The sequence below is a fragment of the Monodelphis domestica genome, chromosome 2, assembly GCF_027887165.1.
Source record: "Monodelphis domestica isolate mMonDom1 chromosome 2, mMonDom1.pri, whole genome shotgun sequence".
NCBI lineage: Eukaryota > Metazoa > Chordata > Mammalia > Didelphimorphia > Didelphidae > Monodelphis > Monodelphis domestica.
In genome coordinates, this window is record NC_077228.1 from 449250581 (window position 1) to 449277227 (window position 26647).

Sequence of the window (26647 nt, forward strand, 5' to 3'; positions counted from 1 at the left end):
CATACCTTATTAAAATGAAAAAATTTTCCTAATCTAGTTATGTTTATGGATATTGATAAAATTATTCAGTAAACAGTTACTGATCTGTTTCTGAGATCTGCCTTTAAATTTTATGTTAAATTGGATTGAAAAATTATACATATTTATTTACAAATGTATGTTTTTATTCATTTATCTCATTTATTTAATTCATTCATTTTTGGACATACTAGATTTTAGCCAAAAAGTCAATTGTTCTTCTACCTTCCCGCTATTTATTTATCACCAAAAAAAAAAAAAAATAGCTTAATCTCCAAAGCTTTTCTTTCTACCTTTCAAAGACTGACCCTAATTTTTTGGAACCAGCCTTGTGGCCAAGATCAAAAGTATAACATTCAACTGCAAATAATTACTAGACTGTAGTGTCCCATTCAGTGGAGATTGGATTCATTTTATCTTCTCTCATTATCTTCCCCAGGGTCATGGACAATATACTCTGATCACTGCTGGTACATAATGTTTGTTGAAGCAAAACAGTCAAGTAAGATTCTTAAAAAAAGCACCCAATAGTATCACATTAGGGGTATCAAATTTAATAAGTTTATAATAATTATAACTATTATATTAATTATATTAGTCACATTTGGATATATATGGACATGTTTACATAGTTATAGTAATCATGTTATTTTCCAAAAAAAGCACAAACATTTTTAATTTTCATCTTGACCTTTTTACTTTAAAAAAGAAGCCATTATTATAACAGTTTCCCAGGAAAATAGCTACTATCATGCATATTTAATTTAATTCATCATTTTGATTTAAGTCACAAGTGTTATAGTGTACTTCTGTTTGTTGAACTTTAATTACATTTTAATCACTGCCTGTAATAGACCAGTACCATAAATCAAAATTGTTAAACATAAAAATTTTAATTTACCTGCTATCATTTCCATTACCAAATAAAGACAAGCTCACACACCTCTAAAAATCAATTTCAGCTCAAAACAACACTGTAAAACAATGTATCCGGGAGAAAAAAAAAAGTAGTTTTTTTGCCACCTGAGCAATGGACATTCTCTAGCTAAATTACTACTGTAATTCCTTCTCTTTTGACTTCCTAATTCTTCAGAGACAAGGATCTAAAACTCCGACATATCCTTAAAAGAACAAGGCTGTCAATGTGCCAAATAAAATTTGAATAAGTGGTAACAATATTCAGACTAAATTATGAATCCTGGTTAACAGAAAAACATAAATATCATAAATAATATCTATAGAACTGATTGAGTACAGTATACAGTCATCCCTCCCTATATCGCAGTTCACAGCTTCACTGTTATCACAGGTTTTTAAAAAATATATATCTAATTCTGTATACCAGGAGTTCTCACTATATCACAGGATTTTTTTTTAAACCACCAGTTTATTGAATGAAAAGTCCAAAAGCAACTCCCCACCTACCCATGACTCAACCTAGAGAGCAGCTGAGCCCAGACAAGGTGCTTTGGACAGCAGGACTGAGTAGCAGGACCTGGGGGGCACAGGAGGGCTAAGAAGGGAGAACGTCTTTCTGTCCAAACCTCTGGAATGGGAATGAGCTTGGGGGCAGGCAAGGGGTCTCAGTGGACAGAACACTGACTAGAAGACAGAGACCTGTAGCCTGGCACCTAGAATTCAATCCCCCATCTTCAGGGTGGAAGACGGGGAAGCTCGGGCTCAGACATGCCTTCACCATGAGGAATGAGGCCTGTAGACACTCGCAGTCAGGCTGGGGCAGGAACAAAAAGTGCAGAGATCCTCACAGGGGCTCCCCCGATCTGGGAGGCTGCTCACAGAGGGAGAAGAGGGGCTGGGGTGGGAGCCTGGGGGAGGCAGGACTAGGCCAGAATGTGGGTGGGCAGAAGTGCTGGGAGCAGAGAAGCTGGAGGGGGCAGGGCCTGGTGCACAGGGGAGTCACCCAGAATGAAGAGGAGAGAGCAGGCCAGAGCAGGGCTGCAGGAGCAAAAGCCAATGAGTTCTTGAAGACACATGCACAACATGGACAGGACACTTCTGAGGTCACCAGGGATGCCGGGCAGCATCCACCCCGCCTCGGGGACAGAGGGGCCCTTCCCTATAATGCCCAGCTAGCCAGGAAATGAGGGGTTCCATCGCCCTGACTGCCCCTTTCATGCTGGCCTCCCAGCCAGCTCTGTCCCTTTGGCCTCAGGCCACCCCTTCTGTCCTCCTTGGGAAGAATTGAATTTACCTGAGACAGAGACATTCCTGGGGTGCTAACTCTTAACCAACAGCTGGGGACCCCTCACCAGTACTGTGTTCTACAACCTCATTGCTGATTGGCTCAATGACTGTAGCATGGGTCTATTTGCTCTCCTGTTTCTTCAGGGATTTTCACCTATCTCTGGGGAGTCTGGAACATAACTGCCACAACAGATGAGGTATCACTGTAATTAGACCAATAAGTTTTTGAGCATTATTTTCCAAGTTCAGATCTTGCTTCAGATACTAGCTGTGTGAACTCTGGGCAAGTCACTTAACTCTGCCTCAGTTTCTTCATTTTTAAATGAGTTGGAGATGAAAATGGTAAACTATTCCATTATCTTTGCCAAGAAAAACCCAAATGGGGTCACAAAGAGTCAGACATGACTGAAAAATGACTCACCTATATGCCTAACACCCAGCAAAATTCAGGGAGCACAAAGTATCTCAACTATCCAGGGATTACAATCTGACTTACCAGGAATATAGCCAAGAATCAGCATAAGGGGTGGGGGTTGGGGGAAAGTACTTTAGCCAAAATAAATGTTGAAAAATCCCTTTGCTAAAATTTATATTCTACTCTAAGCAATTCCTAAAGCACTAACTCAGAGCTTATTTTCTCTTACTTTATTCTAATATACTTTGCTACATGACTTCTGAAGCTATTGATTAGAAATAACAAATTAGAAAGCTCAAATGCTTTAAGCAAGCATATTAAAAAAGGAAAGAAATGACAGGTGACTCACTAATGGCAAGAGAAGAAGATGAAAAACTGAATGAACTAGACAGAAAGATTCAAAGTACACCTGGATTTTGGTTATCTAATATAGATTATTGATTCATTAATGCTCAATTACAATCACAAACAATTCAAAAGAAAGTTTGAAAATATTAACTAAGAAGGAAAAAAATCACTATATGCATGCTGAGGATCATAAGATTTAGACTTGGAAAGGAATTTGGAGATTATCTACACCAGTGGATTCACTTTAAAGATGAAAAACAAAATGATGTCCAGAAGTTATGCTAGGGCATAATTGTCTTTAAAGGTGCTGACATCCTTCCTAAGTTCAAAGTATCATTTTAAATACATATACTTATATATTATATGTAAACCTATGGAGAGACAAGAGGGAGAGAGAAGAAAGGAAGAGAGGGCAAAGCGGGAAAGTAGGAAAACTGGGAGACCAAGAATGGAAGGAAAGGGGGGGGGTGAAAGGGGAAGGAGGGAGGGAGGGAGGGAGAGATTAGTTTATCTATATATTTTCTACTTCTTTCCTCACCTTGGGAAAATAATCACTTAAGTTCAGTGCTACTTTATAAAGTAATGTCACATCCAATCAGATTTCAAATATATGTGCCTTGCTTCGATATTCCATGACTTGGAGAAGGTCCACATTCACTTTATTCTTACATACTAATGTTCTATTTACACACTTCTTGTAGTTCATTGCCAAGGACTTTGATATCTCACCACCCAGAAGAATCATATCCTATATAAAATTGAAGATTTCATTGTGCACTTCCTTTTCCAAATGTTTTAAAGAAATGTTAAATAATATGTCTGAGACTATATTGCTAAGAGGAGTCTACAGTTTTAACCCCTGCATTACAAAAATGTCCATTTATCCCCAACTATTGCCTCCTATCTCTAAACAAGTCCTCTCTTTAATAGGACCAAAAAATATAAATTCCAATGCTTAGTGTGTGATCACAAGCAAATCACATAACTTCAGTTTCCTCCTCTGTAAAATGGGGGTGTTGATATCTATAGGGCTTATCCCTCTTCCCCAAGATTTAAATAATATGTAAAGCACTTTGAAACCTTAAAAGTCTTATATGAATGTCATTATCATTATCAATACCATCCTAATTATAGTCAATGTGGTATAGTAGATAAAAGAAACTACCTCAGAGTGAAGCAGCCTGAGCTCAGTTCCCATCTTTAACATATACTAGTTATGTGATTCCAGGTAAATCACAGTGTTCCAAGCAAATCACTAGCACTATATACTGAGGAATAGTTTCTGTGTAGAGAGGGAGTTTCCTATCAGAAGCTCCCTATACCAAAGAAATTACACCATTACTCAAATTGAGGAAAGAACAATGACTCTACAGAACCAGGGCTCAAATTCTAATGGTGATGCCTAAGGTCAAACAGGTAATGAGAAAATCACTTAACATCCCTAGACATAGTTTTCACATCTGAAAAATTAAGACTAAAGTCCCTTTTAACCCTATATAGTCTAGTTGCTAAGTTCCCTGCCTTTCACCCCTCAAAATGAAAGAATGGTTGAATAGTTGTGGGAAGAAGGGCTGGTGCTAACCGTGGCCATTTGCTAGGTGTCCAGCAGAATGATCATTTAAATCTAAAATTTCTATACTCTCTTAGAGGGACACATATTTATTCTTCAGTTCCTTCAAAATTCTCAGGTGGCAATTTCCCATTCTTTAGGCTTTAGCTCCCCCTGATTTGTTGAACAGTTGTAGAACATCTTTTGCTTTACAAATATAGCAACATCCTACCTACACATTTTAAGAAACAACTTAGAGTGGTACTACCCCAACAGGCTTCACTGGCACAGGCACGGGCAAAATAAAAAGAGTCTGTTCTTTTTTTTTCTTCATCTCTGAGTACCATGCTAATCAAGTGATACTATTGAATTTCTGCTCAATTTCTTTCGTTTGATGTAATTTACTTAAGTACTAACCTATCCATGCAGATAAAAACATCTGACATTTACATATCAAATATTACTGCATTATAAAAATCATCCACATGAATTGAGTCATCAAATTCTTTAGAAAAACGATGACTATAATGCAAACAAATTACAGAAATTTGGTGAGACCCTGTGGAGCTTCAATGAAAGTTTTATAAGTTGGTGTACCCATAAAAGGCCAGTGACTTTACTTCTCAGTGCTTCAATTCAATTATCTATAACATGAACTCACTCCACAGGGGTCTCAAAAATAGTAAAACACCATGAAGTTCTATGAAAACAATATATCGCATAACAGTTAAAAAGGACCACAACCACATGAATTTTATTCATGTTAGCCATCCATGTCTTACTTTTTCCACTGTAATACAAGGTGCTGAACATCTAAAGATAATATATTTTTCAACTGCTAGGTTACAAATTCTAAATCAGCCCTTAGAAAAAAGGTTGGCACTTGAAACTTTGTAGAGGAACTGAATTATAAGAGCATGTCCTTGCTTCATAAGAAAATGAGTTCTTGGAGCAAAGATCTAAAATATATCAAGCATTTTCATATATATGTGTGTGTGTGTGTGTGTGGTGTGTGTATGTCCAACTACCCATACTATCTTATAAGATCAAACAGAAACTCTTTCTATCCAAAGAGCTTGCTTTCCCTTAAATGATACATAGAAAATGCCTAAAGGGAGTATTTGGCGTGGATAAAATAATTACTTAATAATTTCAAATGGAAGCATACACAGAAGACATTTATTTCTTTAGCACATAACCTCAGACATTTGTTCTACATATCCACCTCCTTCAGTTTAAAGTTACCTGGGTTTGTAATTTAATCAGTTACATTAGATAATTCTTTAATTCAGCATAATACAAATATAATAAATATAAAAATAATATTCAGATTTATAATAAACTAAAATATTCCTTTTATGCCAAGTTTAAAAATAAAATTTCATTCTTTTTTCAATTCTAAAAAGAATTATCTAGAATAGGAAAACTTTAAAGGTTAAAGATTAGAAATACAGTACAAAATTTTACTTAATTAGAATTTAATTTCATGGTTAATTGAGGGTTAATCATAAAATCTTATTTATTTCAAACTTTTTTTGTCAAAATTATAGTTTCCCCCCCTTTCTGCTTTAATATATACCATCTAGTGAACATATCTGAGCCCCCCTTTTTAAATACTCATGAATGGATTTCCTGTTAAATTCTTGAAATGTAAAGGAGGACTGTAGAAGGTAGATGAGATAAGGCTGCTTTTATGGAGTGACTAGGAAAAATACTTAATATTATTACTAAATCTTTGTTATATTTTATATTTTATTAAATCCTTGAGAGAAAAAAACTTTCTTCATGGTCAATTTGCTACTTTCTGCTAAAAATTAAGTGAGAATATAAATTTAAGTTAATTAGGGTTGGAGTTTCTTGGGGACCAGTCAATTGAAGTCAATTGCTATATTTCTTCCCCACACTAGAAGACTGGGAGAATCTGGAGTCACAAACTTCATTACAAACAAAAATCTGTATTTTTAGGTAATGAAGACATTGGATATATTCAGTGAAATCCCAAAACATACCAGGCATAAGGAGCAGTGAGAGCAAAGGTGGAAAAAAATGATTCAGTTCTTTATGATGACAAAGATTTTCTTACTCAAGATCCTCAAAGCTTATGACAGATATGGGCTCACTTTCACAGCATCTCAATGAGATAGGGCCCTATTAAAGCTCAGCAGTGTTATAAGGGGCTACAGCAGACATAACAACAGATCCATTTCTAAAATCAGAACCAATAATTAATGCATCCTGTGAACTTGGACAACCTTCTTTGCATATCACAAATAAATTCAGCAGCACGGCCAAGAAGGGATGGCAAAGCTGTTTTGCTTTCTTTTTTGTGTTTCCTGCATGCTGTACAAGGTGTTGCTTATACTGTCTTACACGACTACACTTTTTCTTCCCTGTATTCCATTCTAGTTCCCCATCTACAATTATGCTGATATTTTTGCTTTATATCCAACTATACCATTTATTCTGATACAGAAAAAGGGAATTCATACATTGGAAGAAACCACCTGAAGCATGAATGCATAGTTCCACTTTCTTTATCATACCAGGCAGCTAGTCCATTATTTTCTCACTTACGAAGGGGATGTTTACATATGAAAAAACTCAATGGATGTAAATGTCAATGAATACGAATATGAATATTTCAGTGTATAATTTATTTTATATGATAATGTGTCTGTGTGAATTGACTGCATGAGGCTTCCTCTCTTTCCTTCAGTATACCTTGCTGCTTCTGTCAATCTGGCTTGCCTGTCTTTTTAAAAATATATATATAAGTATTTACATAATAATAAAATATAGTTTTATTTATTTGGAATATTTTTCCATGGTTGCATGATTCATGATTTTCCGAACCCTCTTCCCTCCTGGAGATGACAAGCAATTCCACTAGGTTATACATGCATCATTGTTCAAAACCTATTTCCATGTTATTCATATTTGCAATAGAGTGAACACCAAAACCCCAATCATATCCCCATCAAACCATGTGATCAATCATATGTTTTTCTTCTGTGTTTCTGTTCCCACAGTTCTTTCTCTTGGTATGGATAGTGTTCTTAATCATAAATTCTTCTGGATTATCCTGGATAATTGCTGCTAGTAGAAAAGTCCACGACATTCAACTGTCAGGTTTGCCTGTCCTGTTGCTGAGAGTTGGTGGCAGGAATGGCAGGCCCCTTTTCCACTAGAGTAGCCTGTTCATCTAGAGATTGTTGCTGTTTCCAGGAATCATAAGGTGCAAATTCCCTGTAATCAACTTGAGAACTATTTAAAATTTGAAACAAAAAAATTCAGTGAGATTTGGTAACAACAACGTAACTATGGTCTATGACAATAATATAACTAAGGAGTGGGAAAACCCTATTTATATACTTGAATCATTTTTAAAGAAATATTCTTTTAAAATATACTAGCATATTTTATTCCCATATATTTCCTCAGGTTTCTGCTAAAAATGTAAATAGGCAATAAATAAAAAAGAATATATTGTATATTCACTGACATTTAAGTCTATTATTAAAAAACAAATGTGTCTTTTCATATGTAGACAATCCCTCCCTAAACAGCTGTGTTTTATACATTTATTCTTTGTAAGATTATCTTTATCTTCCTTATAAACACATCCACAACTATTTATTTTGGTCCAGGTATGGTAATTCCATTACTCTTGATGATAAAAATATTTTTTGTAGTAACCTTAGTTCTTTTCAAGTTTTATCCTATTTGTTATCTTTCTTCTCTTTTTATTGTTAAATGCCCTTGGGATCACTTTGCTTATTTGGATCTTTAACCAAACTTTCTTTAAATTAGTTTCTTCCACCAATGCTTCTTTCTGCTTCATGAGATGCATCTTATAATCATTCATCTTTTAGAAATGAATTTATATTGTAAACCAGTGTTACCATCTTCTCTCTTGGCAAGTAAATCATTGGAAAGGAGGGGAAAACATTTTAAAATGTCACAACAGGAAAAAAATTCTCCCTGTATGAATTATAAAACTTTAAAATAATGTAACTTTTACAAAAATATTTTAATAGAAAAGAGAATTTTTAAAAGCTAGTCTTCTCAAAATTTACCTTTGAAAGAAAATAATTTGTATCTACTTCATGAGAGAATGTACCACTGCTTCGAAGCCTGTATTTACTCTTTGAACTTTATAACTACAGATCCATGCATATCATATGTTGTTGAATCCTTTCAGTCATGTTCTACTTTTGTGACTCTTATTTTGGAGTTTTCTCAGCAAAGATACTGTTATTTGCCATTTTCTTTTCCAGCTCATTCTACAGAGGAGGAAAATAAGGCAAACTGAGTTAAGTGACTTGCCCAGGGTCGCATGGCTCATATTTGGAGCCATATTTGAAACAAAGTTGAGTCTTCCTGATTCCAAGCCCACCTTACCTTATTTACATAACTACCTGCCCTTATCTATACCATATAGTAGTTGCTTAATAAATGTTTCTTGCATTGAATTTCCATTGAAAATACATATAGTGGCAGCCATAACCATACTTTCAGAAGAAAGAAAAAAAACTCTATTTGGGCTTGTCTGGATCCAGTTCTCATAGTGTCTAAATATCCATACGTATCTGACTCAAGTCCATTCCAAATAACTCTTCAAAACCCCAAAAAACTCTGAGGGTGTGTACACCCAGGGGTCCACATTTTCAGGAAAATACAAATAAAACACAATACAAGTTTCCATTGTGCTAATGGTGACTAGGTAGATCTTAAGGATGACACAGAAAACTTACACAATAGGTTAGGTAAGGGATCCAGGTTCTGAAGTCTTTAATGTATACAGTCCTACATAAAAATATTAGCATCCTAGCTATCAAATAATAAACAAGCCCTATATTGCAAAAACCTCTCAGTAAAATTGAGAAAGGTGGCCAGAATATCACCAGTTTTAGAGGCATCTCAGAAACTGGTTCATTGTAAGGTAGGTTAACAATGTCCAAAGTGGCTAATGAGAACATACTCCAGCCTCACTGCAACTCTAAATGCTCTCCTGCACAGCACCTATGTCCTTGAGTTCTCCCAGACTTGGAAACTGGCTCTCTCATTATTATGTGGTGAGAATAAATTTTGCCAAATACATATGGGTTTGTTTACTTCCTTTCAGATCTCTTCACAACAGAGCTTCAAGGTGTTCCCTTTTTGTCACCTGCTAAGAGTTCACATTATTGACATTGAATATATGTACTTTTAAATGCACTAATTCATTGTACAGTCAATGGGAAAAGTGAGTCAATAGTATATAAACTTCAAAGGTATTAAGCAACAACTAAAAGAGGAGGTAAAGGCATTTGAAACAAAATGAAACAAAACAAAAATAAAGTCAAGTTCTTCCATAGGGTACCCCAAAACTCTTAGTGTAGTTTTAAGCTATTAAAAGCTTAATAATGGTATCTTCACATCTCTGGGCAATGGCTTAAAAAGAAATCCTCTAGTGGCAGGTTAATATTTTAAGGAAATCATACTTGTTATCCAAAGAATGCTCTGCTGCTTTTAACTTTGTCCCTTGCTGAGCATTCTCTCACTTGGGGCTTAAGCATCCAGAGAACAGTTTCTATCAATAGAAGTAACTCAGTCCTGAGAATGATTATGAACAAATGTGGCAGAAGAGATATAGATACATGAGGGTGAATCAGAGCACCTATTTCAAATCAAGAACCAGTATGACATATAATGTTGTAACACCATTAGAAGCTCTCTCAGTACAAAGAGGGCTAAAGCAAGGATGGCTACTCCTCCACTATCACTTGGCATAATGTTAGAAACAGTAGCTAATAAGCTAGTGGAAATAATCAACAACACTAGCAAAGTCGCAGGATATAAAATAAAACAACATAAATCTTCAGCATTTCTATATATTTACAACACATCCCAGCAGCAAGAGTACAAAGGGAAATTCCATTTAAAATCACCCTAGTAGGGGCAGCTGGGTAGCTGGGTAGCTCAGTGGATTGAGAGTCAGGTCTAGAGATGGGAGGTCCTAGGTTCAAATCTGACCACAGACACTTCCTACTGCCTAGCCCTTACTACTCTTCTGCCTTGGAACCAATACAAAGTATTGATTCCAAGATGGAAAGTAAAGGTTTTTTAATTAAAAAATCAATCAATCTATAAAATCACCCTAGACAATATAAAATACTTGGGAATCTATCCGCCAAGAAGAGCACAGGAATTATAAAGATACAACTACAAAACACTTTCTACACAATTAAAAATAGATCTAAGCAGGGGGCAGCTGGGTAGCTCAGTGGATTGAGAACCAGGCCTAGAGATGGAAGGTCCTAGGTTCAAATCTGGCCTCAGACACTTCCTAGCTGTGTGACCTTGGGCAAGTCACTTGACCCCCATTGCCTAGCCCTTACCACTCTTCTGCCTTGGAGCCAATACACAGTATTGACTCCAAGACGGAAGGTAAGGGTTTAAAAAAAAAATAGATCTAAGCAATTGGAAAAACATTAATTGCTCATGGGTAGGATAAGCTAACAATAAAAATGACAATCCTACCCAAATTAATTTATTTATTTTGTGCCATACCTATCAAACTACCAAGAAACTTTTTTTACTGAATTAGAAAAAAAACTATAACAAAGTTCATTTGGAAGAATAAAAGATCAAGAATATCAAAGGAAATAATGAAAAAAATGTGATAGGGGCCTAGCAGTACCAGATCTTAAACAGTACTATAAAGCAGTAGTCAGTCATCAAAACAATTTGGTACTGTTTAAGAGACAGAAGGGAGGATGAGTGAAATAGACTTGGGGTAAATAACTTCAACAAAACAGTGTATGATAAATCCAAAGAGCCCAGCTTTGGGGACAAAAACCCACTATTTGACAAAAACTGCTGGGAAAATTGGAAAACAGTATGGGAGAGATTGGGTAGGTTTAGATAAAAATCTCACACCTATACCAAGATGAATTCAGAATGGGTGAATGACTTGAATATAAAGAAGGAAACTATAAGTAAATTAGGTGAACATAGAATAGTTTACCTGTCAGATCTATGGGAAAGGAAAGGTTTTAAGACCAAGAAAGAGTTAGAAAATATTACAAAATGTAAAATAAATAATTTTGATTATATTAAATTTAAAATAAAACCAAAACAATCAAAATTAGAAGGGAAGTAACAAACTGGGGAAAAATCTTTACAACAAAAACCTCTGACAAAGGTCTAATTACTCAAATTTACAAGGAGCAAAATCAACTGTACAAAAAAGTAAGCCATTCCCCAATTGATAAAAGGGCAAGAGACATAAATAGACAATTTTCAGATAAAGAAATCAGAAATATCAATAAGCACATGAAAAAATGTTCTAAATCTCTTATAATTAGAGAAATGCAAATCAAAACAATTCTGAGGTATTAATTCATACCTAGCAGATTGGCTAACATGACAGCAAAGGAAAGTAATAAATGTTGGAGGGGATATGGCAAAATTGGGACATTAATGCATTGTGTTGGTGGAGTTGTGAATTGATCCAACCATTCTGGATGGCAATTTGGAACTATGCCAAGAACTTTAAGACTGCATGCCTTTTGATCCAGCCATATCACTGCTAAGTTTATAGCCCAAAGAGATCAAAAGAAAAAATACTCATACAAAAATGTTTATAGCCACACTCTTTGTGGTGGCAGAAAATTGGAAAATGAGGGCATGTCAATCGATTGGGGAATGGCTGAACAAATTGTAGTATATTTTGGTGATAAAATACTATTGTGCTCAAAGGAATAGTGAACTAGAGGAATTCCATGTGAACTGGAACAACTTCCAGGAATTGATGCAGAGTGAGAGGAGCAGAACCAGGAAAACATTATACACAGAGACTGATACACTGTGACACAATTGAATATAATAGACTTCTCTACTAGCAGCAATGCAATAATCCAGGACAATTCTGAGGAACTTATAAGAAAAAACGCTATTCGCATCCAGAGAAAGAACTATGGGAGTAGAAACACAGAAGAAAAACAACTGCTTGATCACATGTTTCAATGGGGATATGATTGGGGTTATAAACCCTAAATGATCACCCTAGTGCAAATATCAATAATATGGAAATAGGTCATGACCAAAGACACATGTAAAATCCAGTGGAATTGTGAGGGGAATGTGGGAGGGGAATTGGGAGAGGGGAGGGAAAGAACATGATTTTGGTAATCCTAGAAGAATGCTCTAAATTCATCAATTAAATAAAATTTAAAAAAATTCTCAGCATTTCTATTCAATACTAACAAAAACCAGGAAGAAATAAGAGAAATCAAAAATAACAATAGTAAAATATTTGATCAGAAGTCTATTTTTTGTTTAGTCCTTTTTCTGTCATGTTGACTCTTCATGACTCTTAGGATTTTCTTGGCAAAGATACAGTAGTGGTTTTCCTTCTCCAATTCATTTTATAGATGAGAAAATTGAGGCAAACAAGGTTAAGTGATTTGTCCAGGGTCACACAGTTAGTATGTCAGGAGAGATCTGAACTCAGGAAGAAGAGTCTAATAAACTAATAAAACAATAAAATACCCTTTAAAGAAATAAATAAATCAAACTAGATAAGTATTTATTCTCTATTTATAGACAGGCTATACAATGTTTAAAATATTACCTAAATTAATTTTCAAATTTAGTGCTATGCCTATCAAATGCCATAGGAAAATATTTTGTATAACAAAGTGGGGGGGGGGGTCTGACTAGTGAAATAATGAGGGGAGGACAGAATACAAAGGAAGGGTATAGAACATTTTAGCTCATTAGCAGATCTCAAATTATAATATAAAACAGCATTCATCCAAACCATCATTCAGTACCAATTAAAGCACTGAAAAACAGATTAATGAAATAGACTAGATAAGCAAAGGACAAAAGAAATCAAAACCTACTTTCCACACACAGTCAACAATTAGTTTTATGCCCTACTATATTTAGAGTGATGGAGACCTAAGTACTTGAAAACTCAAAAAGCTTGACCAGGATTCAATTTTTAAAAGTAAAATCCAAAGAAAAATGAAATTATTTTTAAAAATACTATATCATCTCAGAAATATAAACTTTTAAAGATTGTTTTGTTGTACAAAAAATTGAAACAACAATATTAGAGAAAGGGCCCAAACCCTAAAGGTACTAGTAGGAATCAAGGAGAAAACAGCAACAAAGGCATTATTATTAGTAAAATTAAACTTTTAATACAAAGAATCATTGTAAAGAATCTGAGGGACTCCCAGGGGTTTAAATCTCCATTAAATGATAGCTTTATTTTCATTAAAAATGAGGAAATAGGGCTAGGTGGTTCAGTGGATTGAGAGCCAGGTCTAAGATGAGAGGCCCTAGGTCCAAATCTGACCTCAACACTCTGGAACAATGTTACTCTAGTCAAGTCACTTAACCCTCCATTGCCTAGCCCTTCTCTCTCTTCTACCTTAGAACCAATACTCAGCATCGATTCTAAGACAGAAAGTAAAGGCTTTCTTTTAAAACAAAGGAATTTTAGTCTTTCCTAAATCTATTACCAAAATATATTCCAAAAAGCATGTTGTGGGCAAAGAAAGGAAATAAGTTTGTGAGGATTAAGGAATTTTTTCATGGAAAATTGAAGATAATGAAAATTAATTCAATTTAATTTAGCTATGTGAAGATCAGCCAAGTGTGAATATACTGGCTAAAGAAATATAAGCACTTACTATAAAGATGTAAGGGTAAAAGAATAAGGCACCAGTCAGTTAAAGTTAGGAAATAATAGTCACTAAATCCAGTAATCAGGAAAGAAGTAGAAGCAAAAATAAACTAATGGGTGGACAAGAAGGAAATAATATTTAGAAATAAGACATAGGGGGGGGGGGAGAGAAGGATACTGCATCTTAAGTAAAACAACAAAAGAAATCCAAAATAGAGTGTAAAGTGAGAACCAGAGTAAGCACCAAGGGAAATGAACTGCTTAGGGAAATATGACAATAGGAACAATGGATATTCAAATTCAAAGAAATTACAAGGAACAGATATTGGTTTCCTAAGAACAATAAATTAAAGCATAATTCTAATGGTACAACATTACTATAAGAGGGAAGGACTTTCTAGCCAATTGATATACTCTAATCTACTTCAATAATTTCTAACCTATTGATACAATCCAACTTACAGAGCATCAGCTCTGTGATACAGATAATTCACAGCAAAGCAGATAGGATGCTATCCTTGGAGTTACAAAAACAGGTTCAACTTCTGTCTCGAACATTTACATTACATCTGACCTTGGACAAGTTCCTTGACTTCCTTAGGCCCCAATTTTCCCATCTGCAAAATATAGGCAATGTGTTCATGTGAGAATCAGCTGAGTTTGTATGTGTGTCTATGTGTGGGTGTGTGCATGGGAGTGTATGTGTAGAGAGAAAGAGAGAAAAAAGCCTAGACAGAGTAACAGAGAGGCAGAGAGAGAGCTAGAGAGAGTGCACTTTATGATCATTAAAGTGCTATACAAAAAATATCACAAATTGATTTCAGATAGCAAGGTGTACTAGAAAGTGCCATAGCACATAGCAGCACATCAGGAGATTCTGACTCTAGCCCCAACTCTGCTACAAGAAAACAATGGCATTTAAATTGCTCAATGCCCTTTGAAATTCTTTCCAATTACAGATCATCATGCTATAATTCAATAATGCAGTACTGATTTAATGAAGGAGCTTTTAAAAACTTGGGAGTTTGGTGGTGTGTGTGTATGTACATATTTTCTTTTTTCTTTTTTTTTAATGTTCAACATTAAAAACTTAGCACTCTGCAAGGTTCAATACACAGTTGAGAGGAGCTATGCCAAAAGGATAGAATACACAAATCCTAATTCTTGGTTCACTGAAAATGTGTACAATAGCAAAATTCCTATTTCAACGAGGAAGACAGTTCCGTGTTTCTTGCCAAAGTCTGGTAGTTTTCATTGACTGAAAAAGTCTGGGCAGTTGTCCAAGTAAATTTAAACAAGAGTTCACCCATTCTGTAGCCTCCACCTGTGTCAGTCACAAAGTGAAAGCAGAATTCTTTTTGATGTTGACATATGCCATAATTTTATAAATTTGTTTATTATACTGAGAAGTTCCAGCTTGGAGTTAACAGAAGTGATAACGCAAGTTGTATTGAATTCCTCCTTAATTATGTGTGTTTTAATACCTATAATTTGACAAAAGTTAAAAAGGATAAAAGGTCAGACTTAAAAAGAATGAAAAACCAAACCCCTGCTGGGAAAAGCTAGACAATAAAATCCTGATATTGGCAAAAAGATGTTGCCAACGTAAGTTACCAAATAGGAGAGCCAGAGGCACAGTGGAAAGTATTGGATACAGAATCAAAACACATGAGTTCAAATCCTTAGTGACCCCAGGAAAGTAACTTTTATCTCACCAGGTGTCAGTTTCCTCATGTGCAAAATGATTTCTGAAGTTCCTTTTAGCTCTAAATTTATGATTATATGAACATATATTTTATACTATAAAAAAGATCATGGCAGACTCGGAGAATACAAATTCTTTCCTATACAATTAAAAAAATCCTTTTATCCATAGACTCAAAAGTTCTATGCTTTCTTAGAGAGGAACAAAAGATGTAATTTTAAAAAATTGTTAATGGAAGTTTACCTTGATGTGGAACCAACCTAGGGCATTAGCTGTAAGGCAATGATGGATATAGTTAAAATACCTGGTTTCATAGGTTTTAAATCAAGTTTCAGCTTAGTCATTTACTAACTATGGGTTTATGGTCAAGTTAGCTTCTATAAACCTCAATTTCCTCAATATTTATGCTACCTACCTCAGCACATGAGGAAATGGGGAGGAGAGGGAAGGTTATGAGGTAAACATTTTTCACAAAGTTTTTCACGAAGTTTTCATAAAGGACTATATTATTACTACTACCACTATTACTACTATTCATATTTTATTATTATTACTACTATTGCTAGAAATTTTAATTTAATAATTACTACTATTACTAATAATCTTTATTTAATAATTGACTACTTCTAATATATTTAGTTAATAACAATTACTGCTATTACTGCTGCTACTACTACTATTCAATAATAATTATTAATATTACTACTAATAATGTATAATTATAATTATTAATAATTTAATTATAATCATGGCTACTATTTGTGTTATATAACCACAATTACTATTATTAATATTATTTATTTAATAATTACTGTAATTACTAATAATATTTATTTATTTAACAATTATTCTTGCTACTAATATGTATTTAATAATAATTACTACTATAATTAATAATATTAATATTAATAAAATTAATAAGAATAAGAATATTCTCAAAGTCTACACCAACAGAATGAATGGTATGGGAAGGTCATACCAAGCTAGAATAGTTTGTCACCTTTTCATAGATCTAGAGATTCATCTAAAGATCTAGAGATGAAGTAGCTGTGACTGAGGCAAGCTAAAGAATTTAGCCAAGGCAATACAAGTAACGCAAAGTCTGTCATCCCCAAACTGGACTAGCTAAATTTTCAATAAGGTCATCCCAATAAGACTGGCCACCAGAAGGCGAATTTTGAGGAGGCACAGAAACTCAAGAAGATCAGCAATTAAGACATGAGGCACCATAGTATTGGCACTGATTAAATTATGGCATTTCTGAAATACTGAAGGCAAGCCCAGCAGGAAACATTTATCATGATGATCCTAAGCTTCTAAGTAAGATGTGTGTATCTTAAGGATCTAAGGAAGATTACTACTTGTACAGAGATATGCATTTGATATGCATTACCCTGACTGGACAAATCACAACTTTTCAAATGTTCCAGACAACTCCAAGATTATAAATCTCAGGAGTAGGGGGAGTTTTCTCATCTGGGAGTTCCCTCTACCAATTAAAACAAAAACAGCAAAAAAGATAAGATAGTTAACCACTTCAGAAATACAAAATGGTTCGTTTTAATAACCTCACCTCCCTATCCCTCCCTTCCCCACAAAAAAGGTCCCAGTTTCTTTTTAACAAGCCTGATTAATATTCTTAATTTCATGGTCAAAAGAGACAAGATGTGACATTATTTCATTGAATCTGGCCCAAGTGAATTAAAACTCCCAAAGCTTTCCACTTTTTTATCTGTATCATCATGCTATCAGCTGGGATCCAGAATTATCATCCATGTTGTTTACTAATCACTAAGAAGATTTCATGCAAATTATACCAACTAAATGAGTATCTAGTTCTCATATCCTCTGGCTGTGCATTTGACCTCTGGTCTGCCCAGCACCTCACATGCAAAGTAGAATATATAATTTTATAACAATTGAAGAAAATGGGAAGGTCTAGGTAAGAAGACATATTAAAAATAGGAGCCAGTCATTGTTTTCTTTATTATCACCCAATTTTTTAATTTATCAGGGGAAAAAATCATACATCTAGTGAGAAACAAGAGCCCAAAGTCAAAACAGGTAAGAACAGGCATTTAAGGAAAATTTTGGTCTTGAAATAAGTTTGCAAAATAATAAGGCTATATGGGGGGCAGTTAGGTGGTTCAGCAGATTGAGAGCCAGACCTTGGAAGGTCCTAGGCTCAAATCTGGCCTCAGACACTTCCTAACTGTGTGACCCTGGGCAAGTCACCCCATTTCCTAACCCTTACCATTCTTCTGCCTTAGAACCAATACACAGTATGGATTTAAGGTAAGGGTTTAAAAAAAAAAAAAGAATATACATGGCATAATAGATAGTGTGCTTGACTTGAAGTTAGAAAGACATGAGTTCAAATTCTAAGTTCAAATTTTTAGTTGAAGTATGAAATCTATCCTTAACCTCTCTCCTAAGTCCAATCTTGCATCCCTACCTGCCTTTGCAACATCTCAAACTGGATGTAAAGTATCGCACACTCAACATGCCTCATTATCTTTCCTCCAAAATCTGTGCTTCTTCCAAACACTCTTTTTACTGTCTAGGAAACTACCATCTTCTCAGTTTACCAAGTTACCCAAGTATTACACTTGCTCTCATTCTTCTCATTCTTTCTATCCAACCGTTGCCAAGGCTTATCGCGGAGACCTTCACAACATCTCTCTATACACCCCATTCTATTCATTCTTATGTATGGGGTGTTCAGGGAGGGGTAATATCTCTGGTATGGTATGGAGGGCTTGTCGTGCCCTCCTAGGGCAGCTCTCCAGCCTCTGACCCCCACCTGACACCCAGCTCTCACTTATGGCTCCCAGTAGCTGCTAGCATGTGGCAGCAGCCACACCCTGGGCAACGGCTTCGACAGGCCGGCCAAACCTTGTGAGGGTAGCCATCGGGTCGTCGACCCCTGGTGAATCAGGGCTTTGCTCACCCAGCATGTGAAGACTGCTTCGGCGGAACAGGCGGAAGAAACCAACAAGAAGGTTCAACGGCTGAGATGGTGATGCAGCAAAGCACTGTGGAGTGCTTAGGGTGTGTTGGAGCACAAAAGACAACACGGCCATCCAATGCAGCTGAGGAAGTCTCCAGGTGTAACAACTTTTCGTGCCATTGGACCCAGGCTTCCAACACCAAGGGAGTGGGACTGTCTCAGTGCATCGACCCTTCCACTTAAATCTCCTTCACTCGCAAGTGTCTTTGTGCACACTCATCTATACACCATAGATGAAAGCACACAAAGACAAATGTCATCCTCGGTTACCGAGAGACTACTACTACTACATAGTAGTGGAGGCTTCCATCAACTCACACCTGTACAATTGCAACAGCCTTCTGGTTGGTCTCCCTGCAAGTCTCCCCCCCCCCTTCTGCCCATTCTCTATTCCGTTGCAAAGTGATCTTCCCAAAGTGCAGAGCTGATGGGATGACCCTGTCCCCTCTCAAAATCAGTACACTCCATTGGTTCCTCATGACCTCCAGGATCAAATACAAAATGATCTATTCAGTTTTGGAAGTCCTCACCAACCGACCTCCTCTAAGCTTGCCAGGCTATTTCCCTTTCCTCTCCATGCTTGATCCAGAAACACTGGTCTGCTTGCTTTGCTTCACAAATTTGCCTTTCATGTCTTTTCACTGGCTATCTCCCATGACTGTTACACTCTCCCTCCCCTTCCTGGCTTCCTTGAAGACCCAGACCAAATCCCACTTTCTCCAAGAGGTTTTTCTTTGTCTTCCCCACAGAAAGGAGCTTCCCTCTAGGATAACCTCCAATTTACCCTGTATATAATTTGTTGGACATAGTTTCCCCCCCCCCATTAGACTGAGAGCCCCTTGAGCAGAGGGACTCCCTGGTGCTTCACATAGTGCCTAGCAGCCCTTTACAAATGCTTATTGGTCAAGGGATTGTTTACTAACTGTGTGACCCTAAGCAAGTCACTTATCTTCAGTATACCTGTTTCCTTATTTGTAAAAAGGAGATGTTAATAATAGCATCTACCGCATATGAATGTTGTGAAGATCAACTGAGATAAACATAATGTATTTTGGAAACCTTATAGTGTTATATATATATATATATTTATTAGTTGTTATTATTATTATCATCAGAAAAAAAGTTGCCTTTTGTCAGTTCTTATTATAAAATGCCTTCATATGATAAGGTCTTTGGATGTTAAATTTATATTATGACTTTGGAAACAGCAAAATATTCAATGTTATGGAAATTATTCCAAAGGTAAACCTATAGGATTTAAACAGCATTCCATCAATGCACATTTTCCTGCTTTCCCACCCACAGTTCTGGAAATAAGGCTGTCTGTTTCTGAACAGTCACCCTGGATTGTGCTATTTGAAAATCTGAGTAACACTATGGTGCTTCCAAAGTATTTACTAACTGTACAAATATCCCCCTTGAAAGGTGATCATTTTTGTGGGTAATCTGGCATGTGGGAATCATCAGGCATTTTACCCAACATCTCACCAACCAGCATATTCTCTTTGCTAGTGAAGGAAGAGAGCTCGAGTCAACAATTTTTTTTAATCAAAGGTAACAAAACAGAAAAATTCAAAATGTTTACATACTCACATGAGTCCCCAGGAGGTTGGTGAGGAATTTTATTATACTGATTTGACAGAACAAGAATCTTGGATTTATTATTACACTGTCAAAATGTTAACTCCACCACTGGGTAGATGATGGGCCAAACATTGCCCTCAGATTATGGTGACAGAACCATAACAGGCCAAAGAAATTGCAAATTGCCACTGACTAAAAGAGGATTGCCTCATTTCTATACAAATAACACAGTAACCTTTTTAACTAGTTTGGGAATTTTGCCATGTGGCCTCATAATCTTTGAAGAGAAGGAGTCAGAACTTCTCAATTCTAATTCACATCCTTCCCTATCCGCGACTGAACTCCTTCCCATTTCTTCCTTATAAAAAAAAAATCATCTTCTTCAATTAAACAAATATTTATTAAATGTCTGTGTGCAGAGCTCTGTGCTAGACCCAGGGGGGAGATACAAGGTTTAGATTAGATAAGATCCCTTCCCTCATGGAGTTCACAATCTGTTAGGAGGAGAGGATAAAAACATATACAGCTACAATACAAGCAATCCCCCCAATGGAGGCTGGACTTGGGAGTCAGACTCCTGGCTTTGATACTTACTAGTTACTATATATAAGGGATTTACACCTACTTCTTCATTTGTACGTAATGGTATTTTGATTATCCCTACCATGGAACTGTTGTGATGAAAGCCCTGACACTACATGAGAAATGCATTACAGTTACAAATATGTGTTATGGGAATTCCAAGGGGGCAATGATCATTATAGATTGGAGGCATCACAAATGGCTTCATGGTAGCATTTGATTTGGACTTTAAAGAATGGATAGAGGCAACTATGTGGTTCACTGGTTTAAGTGCCAGACCTGGAATCATCTTCATGAGTTCAAATCTGGCCTCAGGCACTTATTAGCTGGGTGGCCCTGGGCAAGTCACTTAACCCTGTTTGCCTCTGTTTCCTCCTCATCTGCCAAATGAGCTGGAGAAGGAAAAGGGAAACAACTCTAGTGTTCGTTCCAAGAAAATCCCAGATAGGGCCAGGAAGAGTCAGACACAATGGAAATGACTGAAGCACAGAAAGGAATTCAAGAATCTGAGAAGACAAGGATAATATTCCAGAGCTATGAAACAGGGTTAGCAAAGAAAGGCAGAGGGAATAGCTATTTAAACATTTATACAGTACTTCAAAATTTGTGGTGTTTTACATAGGTTACCCCATTTGATTCACATAATAATCTTGTGAGGGGAGTGATAATACCTCCACTTTATAGATGGGGAAGTTGGCTGAAAGAGGCAAATGCCTTGTCTAGGCTCACACAGCCAGCGAGAGCCTGAAGCAGAATTTTATTTCAGATCTTCCTGCCTCTAAGTCCAGCATTTCCTCCACTACAGTGCTAGTCTTCATCTCAAGCTATAAAGGTTTGGGGAGTATTCAGAGGAAGAAGGTGATTTACTTATTAGTTTAAGGCTCAAGTGATCTTAGTATATGTAAAGCAATTTGTAAAATTCAAAGCTCTATATAAATGCTATTATTATTATTATTTAACATAGTACTTGGATCCATAGCAGTCATCTCTTCAAGCCCTTCAATACCTCCCTCTTGCTTAGAGAATAAAGTCTGACCTCTCAAGCCTATTATTCAAGGATCTCCAAAGTTTGCTTTCACTTTCTCAGTCTTATCATCCACCCACTCCTTTCCTAAAATCTTCCCCTCCAATGTAGACTCTAAGGGATCACCTTAATGCAAATATCAGTAATATGGAAATAGGGCTTGATCAAGGACACATGTAAAATCCAGTGAAACTGCATTTGGCTGGGGGTGGGGGGAGGAGAGGAGGGGAGGGAAAGAACATGAATCATGTAACCATGGAAAAATATTCTAAATTAATTAAATAAATAAATAAAATTACAATTAAAAAATAAAAGTAAAACCTTCCCCTCCAAACCATGCATCAGATATTGTGCCCCCCAACTTCTTTACCTTTATGCATGTTTCCCCTATCTAAATTCTCCTTTTCCTTCCTATCTACTTCCTTCAAAAAATCATCCCAGACCATAAGAGGTGAGATTTCAGGATTCAAGAACTGAGAGCAGCAAGAGAACTGAAGAATCATTGTCTTTTGGGGGGGGGGGGGCATTTATTAAATGGCTATGTGCCAAACAGCATTATGTGTGTGCTAAGCAATTTACTAATATAATCTCATTGGATCTTCAAAACTACCCCCATTAGGTGCTATTATTATTTCCAGTTTAGGGATGAGGAAAAGTGACTTACCCAAGTTCACACAGCTTTCACACAGCTAATAAGCACCTGATGCTAGATTTGAACTCAGCTCTGATTCCAAGACCAAGGCTCTATCCACTGCATCACCAAACTGCCTCTAACTCCTACTACTAATTTCTAACTGCCTAGTTCAACTCCTTCACTTTGTAGTTAAAGAAACAAGCAGAGAGGTTATGATTTGCCCAGGAACTGAGAGTGAATAGGGAAGTGAACCTTCTAACCAAACTCTCTGACTTCATCCAAGGCTCTTTGCAATTTACCTCATCATTTTTCATTTTATAGTATATCATTTGATTGAAGCTTTCAGCCTTGTGCTGTTAATTATTTTTTTCATATAAATATCCTTAATTTCTCCAAAGAAACAAGATCCTTGAGGGCAGAGATTACCCTCTTCTGCTAGCACCCTATGCTGAATGCTCTAGCTCACCATAAATGTTGAATTAATATTCTAGTTTTTTTTAAAAATCAGTATATATTTATTTAAGAGAGAATATTCTGGCCATTAAAAATACTTAGAATTCTATGTAATTCTTTTAACAAATTCTCCAGAGAATAAAAGGAATTATTTTATGACTATATATTTTACTATCACTATATTCTCCTTGAAATCTCTGCTGTGAACTTCCTCAAAGAGATAGAATAAGAACATTCTTTTGATCATGCCTGGTTTTATGACTATAAAGGGTGATTTGTAGAATAGGGGAAATATCACTGGTGCATATGTTTCTCCATTTTGTGATTCTTCCCTTTGTCTTAATAAATACCTTTTCTTTTACTAAAAATAAATATTAAAAATAAAAATACCCTGGGAAGTATAATAAAAGTCACTAATACTTTCATGCAATTGCCTTATCTCCCTATTTGTTTTAGATTGCTTTCCTCCAAAAGGAAAATTGTAGTTTTACGCACTCAAAGCCTGGATGTCACACAGAAAGCTTGAGAAAAAGTAGGCAAAGACTTATTTCATCTGCTTCACAGTTTTCCTTGGGGCGATTCCTGATTTGGCTGCTAATTAAATCCCTTAAATGTGGTCTAAATCAGATTCACCTCTTACTATGTTTTGTAATCTGGAACATTATATATATAGAACTCCTGTCTAAAGTTACTAACACATTGACTTGTATAAAGCATTATGTGATTAACTTTGAGATAGTTTTTTACTCATTTATATTTGCCTTCCTATCATTTAAACAAGAAATTTTTCAACATTCCATTCCCTCAATATGCCAAAGACAAGATGTAACTCAGCAATGAAAGGTAAAAAGAGAATAAAACCAAGCTCCCTCACCTCATAAAATCCACAGTCCCAAAAAGTTTTTTACAGGAACTTGCAACCCAAGATAGAATTTGGAAAATTACCCTGAACTGATTCCCAAACTCCTGTGGCACCTGGAATGTCCCATGTAGAATTTTAAATTTTCAGGGAAAACATAGCTATACTTGACATTTATCAGTCAACAGGCAAATTACTAACAGAAGGTAAATTACAGTTTTAACTTAATTCTATGATAATCTCATTTCAATGAAGCTTTCAAATGACAGAGATAAGTGTTTGTTTCCATAAACTTTTGGCTAGGTCAGTAACTTTTCAAGTTTTCTTGTTTGCAACATCCTATTTTTGCGAAGCTTGATTTTTGGTGGTTGCTGTGATTTTTTTTTTTAAGTATTCTGTTAGAAGATCAATGTTGAATACAATTCAAGGTCTAGAAACCAAGAAAGTTAGGGAACCTCTGCTCAAAACAGTTTTGAGGTTTTCGATATGTGTGTGTCTAAGTATATGTATGTGTATATACACATAAAATATACTTCACTTTACAAACGGATATTACACACCTATATTTTAATATACTTCATCATATATACCTATAAAAATGCATGAAAGGAATCCTCAAAGAATGTTTCAGTGATAACTACTATAGGAAAAATAAATTATATGTTACCTGTTTCTTTAAAAAAATTATTTTTAAGTTCAAAACCCCTTGGGAAGTTGTCATGAAGCTTCTAGAAATGAAGAGGTTTTTTTGGAGTCCTGCCTACCTTTCAACATGTCTTTCCCTTCTTCTAAGCCTTCTTGACCACCACTAGTCAGAAATATTATACCTCTTCTCTCAAATTTCACCCATTTGGCACTTAAATGATAGGCTTCTCAATCTAGGCAAAAAGGGACCTCAGAAACCATTTAGTCCAACCCCTTCATTTTACCAGTTAGGAAAACTGAGGTTCATGAAGTGTAACAGCTCATTAATTGTCCAAGGTCACAGAGACAATTACCATCTGAAATAGGATCTGAACCCCAAGCCCCTAGACTCTTAACACCACTGATTTTTCTACTGTACCACATTATATCTTATAATTTACTGCCTTGCTTCAATAGTTACCCTTTCAAATGTACAGAACCTAATTCACATACAAGGGAGAAGTTAGCCTAAAAGAAGGGGTCACTTTATATCTCTTTCAGTTAGCTAGAACAGAACCAACAATCACCACCTACATGAGGGTCAGTCAGTAAAATCTATTGGTTGATCTGTTAAAAGTTTTAGTCCCAAGAGCAACTGTTAGCCCTAAATGAAATGGCAGGCACTGCTATTGGCATCCAAGGACACTGGAAAGTGAACACAGAGCTTTGAATTCAGAAAAAAAGGATTCTGATCTGTATAAACAAATACAAGCTGTGTGGCCTTCAGAAAAACCATGTAGCCTCCATTTGCCTCAATTTTCTCTTCTATAAAAGGGGATAATATTTACTATACTATTTACCTCATACTGGTGGGAGGCTCATATTAGCTAATGTGAAAACATTTTATAATTACAAAGGACTATATACATGTGAAATATTATTACTGGTCCTGCCTCTCTCTATTATCTCAGTTTCATCATCCTTGTAAAAATAAAAGGTGAATTAATCAACTGTAAGATGTTTTAATTTGTATGCATTAACCTCACTTACAATTACAGGGCTTAGAATTTCGATTTTAACTCTTTCATTTCAGCCAAGATAAGAAGTGGACAGTTCACATTGCATATGTCAAGTAATATCACACGTTATTCCTTAAATATGTGGTTTTGTGTGTGTGTGCATATATATATATATATATATATATATATATATATACACATCCACACATATATATATTTGTGCATTATTATGACTAGTAAAAAACTAATGATGTCTAGTTTGATAAAAGGGCATTAAAATTTCCCTACTTGATCTTTCAGCAACTGCCGCCTTAGCTCTCCGGTGTTAAGGACGTCTCTCGCTGTCCAAGCCCAAGCCAAAAGAGAGGGGAATTATAGCAGAAGTTTTCAGGTACGTGGCTCTTACACGGCAAACTGCTGGTAAATCCACCCGTGATAAAACACCCAGAAAGCAGTTCCCTACAGAAGCTGCTTTCAAGAGTGCGTCCTCTACTGGAAGGGTCAAGAATCCCCATCCCTACCCGCCAGGTACTGTGATTCCCTGTGAAATCAGATGTTACCGGAAGTCCACTGCACTTCTGATTCACAAACTTCCGTTCCAGAGTTCGGTGCGGGAAATTGCTCAGGATTTCAAAACAGATCTGCGCTTCCAGAGTGCAGTAATTGGTGCTTCGAAGGAGGCAAGTGAAGCATTTCTGGTTTGAGTACACCTATATGTGCTATCGAAGCCAACTGGGGCACAATCATGCCAAAAGATATCCAACTAGCACACTGCATAAGTGGAGAATGTGCTTAAACTCCACGTAGATGGGAAACATTCTTCATTCTCAAAACATAAAACAAAACAAAACAAAAAAAAACCTCTTCCTGTTATTGGTAGTTCTGAATGTTAGATTTTTTTTTTTCCCATGGGGTCAAAAGGTACCTAAGTATATA

At 35.9% G+C, this 26647-nt stretch overlaps 1 protein-coding gene and 1 pseudogene across 3 annotated transcripts in view; one reads left to right on the plus strand and one right to left on the minus strand.

Moving 5' to 3' along the window:
- PDE10A (phosphodiesterase 10A) overlaps nucleotides 1-26647 on the minus strand; it is a 466245-nt gene that overhangs the window by 429318 nt on the left and 10280 nt on the right. The window lies entirely within an intron of this gene.
- LOC130457602 (histone H3.3C-like) lies at nucleotides 1716-26551 on the plus strand (annotated as a pseudogene).